The sequence below is a fragment of the Triticum urartu genome, chromosome 6 (genome assembly GCF_003073215.2).
Source record: "Triticum urartu cultivar G1812 chromosome 6, Tu2.1, whole genome shotgun sequence".
NCBI classification, from domain to species: domain Eukaryota; kingdom Viridiplantae; phylum Streptophyta; class Magnoliopsida; order Poales; family Poaceae; genus Triticum; species Triticum urartu.
In genome coordinates this window covers 63484067-63487862 of record NC_053027.1, presented here as the reverse complement: position 1 = coordinate 63487862, position 3796 = coordinate 63484067, and the positions used below count along the sequence as shown (strand labels likewise).

General features: G+C 49.2%; 1 pseudogene; it reads right to left on the bottom strand.

Moving 5' to 3' along the window:
* Window positions 1–1947: 1947 nt before the first annotated feature.
* LOC125517758 lies at window positions 1948–2086 on the bottom strand (annotated as a pseudogene).
* Window positions 2087–3796: the final 1710 nt, after the last annotated feature.

Sequence of the window (3796 nt, the reverse complement as noted above, 5' to 3'; positions counted from 1 at the left end):
GCGCATGCCGCCGCAGGCGCGCAGGATCCCGCGCCGCTAGATCTCTCGGGATCGGCGTCAGCAGCGGGATCTTCCTCGTGTTCTGTGCTGGTCTGGTTTGGACTAATATGCTACATAAAACCATGTTGCAAACCACCATTTGCTGCCACATTTTTTTCATTGTTTCCTGGAGCACCATTACTGGGATTAGTAGCACCGTTAATCATATGATCAACACCATCATCCCCCTGATCACTAGGGTTTAGAAGCTTCGGTGATAACAAAATAATTTTGGCTCTCAACCGTGCACCTGCATTAGGATGCAAGGTGGAAAAAAGAAAAGTGTTTTCATCAAACACTGCGTCTCTAGAGATATACATTCTTCTTGTAGAGATATCTAGGCACTTGTACCCCTTGTGGAGATTGTTGTACCCTAAGAAAGCACACTGTTTGGATCTGAATTGCAGTTTATGAGTGTTGTAGGGCCTTAGGTTCAACCAACATGCACATCCAAATATGTGAAGGGAAGAATAATTTAGAGTTTCACCAAATAACCTAGTGAGGGGAGTCTCAAAGTTTATGACTTTGCTTGGCATCCTATTAATTAAATAGGTAGCAGCAATGAAGGTCTCATTCCAGAATTTCAAGGGCATGGAGGCTTGAGCAAGTAAAGATAAACCAACTTCAACGATGTGATGATGTTTTCGTTTAGCTGACCTGTTTTGCTAATGAGCATGAGGGCAAGAAACATGGTGAGAAATACCTATTTTGGTGAAAAAAGAATTCAACTTTTCATACTCCCCCCGAATCTATTTGGAGGGCTAAGATTTTGCGATCAAATTGTCTTTCAACAAGATTTTGGAAGTCATGAAATTTTTGGAAAACTACAGACTTATGTTTGATAAGGTAGATCCATGTGAATTTACTGAAATCATCTATGAAACTCACATAGTATTTTTTTTCTACCTGCGGTTTCAATGGCAGGACCCCATACATCAGAAAAGATAAGTTCCAAAGGAAATTTTGATTCACTCATAGATTGAGGATATGGTAAGCGGTGACTTTTGCCTTTTTGACAGGCATCCCATACAAGTTTATTATCAGCATTGCTAACACACGGGAGCTTATTTTCACTAATGATCTTCCTAACAACAGTGGAAGATGGGTGCCCTAAACATCGGTGCCACCAATCCGAAGATGGCTTGGTGACACTTAGCACTTGCTTCTTGACGTTTGTCCCGATGTGTTTGACGGGATAGAGAACTCTCCTACCCCTGCCGCGAAGTAGAACCCTCTTCGTTTCCAGATCCTTGACAAGAAAAAAATGAGAGTGAAATTCAATGAAAGTGTCATTATCAATAGCAAGTTTACTTGCTGAGATCAAACTTTTAGTGGCCTCAGGAACATGAAGAACATTGTTTAGGAGAAGATCACGATCTGGGGTAGAGATAGTTGTATGACCAATATGATTAATCACCATACCTGATCCGTTTGCGGTGTGAATCTTCCCATTGTCGGTGTACCTCTCCCGGACTGTGAGCTTCTCCAAGTCATCGGTGATATGGTCAGTTGCACCACTGTCCATATACCATTTAGTGTCTACGCCGTATTAAGGAGCAGCAATGTTCGCCGAGAGCTCTTCCCCTCCCTGGTAGAGGAGTCATAGCACTTCCACGCCATGTGCCCAACTTTAATTGCCACACATCTGGCATGTTGGTTTGGCGGCGGAATTGTTGTTGAAGCCGCTGCCGTTTCCTCCTGGGTTGCCATGGCCGCCACTGCCGTTGGGCTTGTTGTTGAAGTTCCGGCCGCGGTCACCACCGCCGCCACCTTGTTTGTTGTTGAAGACGCGACCGCGGTCACCATCGCTGCCGCTATTGTCGTTCTGCTTGTTGAAGTTGTTGAAGCGCCCGCGTGCTGCAGCGTTTGCGGAGGACTGAGAAGCCCCCCCGCAAAGATTCATGCGAGTCTCGAAGCACAAAAGCTGCGAGTACAGCTCCGGGACAGTCACAGGTTCAACCCGTGAGCATATGGCGGACACCACGGGATCGAAATCTTCCTCCAGTCCAGCGAGGATGTGCGAGACCACATCTTCCTCGTCCACCTTCTTTCCTAAGGCAACTAACTCATCACAAAGGGTTCTGATCTTACCAACGTACTCTGTAATGGTGGAATTGCCCTTCTGAAGATTCGCCAGCGTAATCCTAACGTTGACAAACCGCGCTCGGGTATGCGAGGTGAGCATCCCTTGCACGGTGTTCCACAGCTCTGCTGCGGTGTGGCAAGTCCCCACTTGGATGGCCATCTCACGTGGTAGCGTGGTCAGCAGGTAGGAGAAAACCTGCTGATCACGAGCATACCAGGTGCCGAACTCTGGGTTGGGGGCCTTCGGCTTGGTCTTGCCATCGTCGCTAGTGACCTCGATCGTCATGGGCGGCACCACCTGCTCCAGATCGAGGAAGCCCGCCATCTGCGCCCCCCTGATGGCAGAGAGGATGGTGGAGCGCCAGAGTGCTTCGTTCCCTCTCAAAAGCTTCTCGGTGGTGATGTGTGCAAAGGAAGCTGAGGGGAACGTATTTGCGGATGAGCTCACCATGGATGAATTCGAGGTAGGCTCTGATTACCATGTAAAAATTAGTGATGTTTGGTGTGGAGCGTATGCCTCCTGGCAGGGATGTGTGCGTGTTTATGTCATCATCAGAAGGTACAAGATCGGTAGGTAGTTTAAGAAAAAGGGTTTTCCCCCGCTTTATATATAAAGCACCATCACCACAACATTGAGAAAGAAGATACAAACGCACGCCACCACCACACTCAACGCACACACCCAAGGCGAGATACAAAGGTGCCGAGCACCGAAAACACCACCCCAACGATGACTAAGCACCCTAATGATAAGCCGAAGACCACCATGAAGATGAGTAGTCCACCGAGGGGTAACGAGATGGACAAAGCCAGAGCGAGGACTCCAAGACGATGCCCTCAAGAGGGAAACGACTGTAGGAAGCCGTCACCGTCTGATCCCGAAGATCAGGTTTTCACCCGGAGTGACACGAAGGCAATGGGTGTTGGGGAACGTAGTAATTTCAAAAAATTCCTACGCACATGCAAGATCATGGTGATGCATAGCAACGAGAGGAGAGAGTGTTGTCCACGTACCCTCGTAGACCGAAAGCGGAAGCGTTAGCATAACGCAGTTGATGTAGTCGTACGTCTTCACAATCCGACCGATCAAGTACCGAACGCACGGCACCTCCGAGTTCTGCACACGTTCAACTCGATGACGTCCCTCGAACTCCGATCCAGCCGAGCTTTGAGGGAGAGTTCCATCAGCACGACGGCGTGGTGACGATGTTGATGTTCTACCGACGCAGGGCTTCGCCTAAGCACCACTACAGTATTATCGAGGTGGACTATGGTGGAGGGGGGCACCGCACATGGCTAAGAGATCCAAGGGATCAATTGTTGTGTCTATGGGGTACCCCTTAGCCACGTATATAAAGGAGTGGAGGAGGGGAGGGGCCAGCCCTCTCTATGGCGCGCCCTAGGGGAGTCCTACTCCCACCGGGAGTAGGATTCCCCCTTTCCTAGTAGAACTAGGAGCCCTTCCAAGTAGTAGGAGTAGGAGGGAAGGAAAGGGAAGGGAAAAGGAGAAAGAAGGAAGGGGGCGCCCCCCCTCCCTAGTACAATTCGGACCAGCCCATGGGGAGGGGTGCGACCACCCTTTGAGGCCTTTCTCTCCTTTCCCGTATGGCTCATTAAGGCCCAATACGAATTCCCGTAACTCCGGTACTCCCGAAAATACCCGAATCACTCA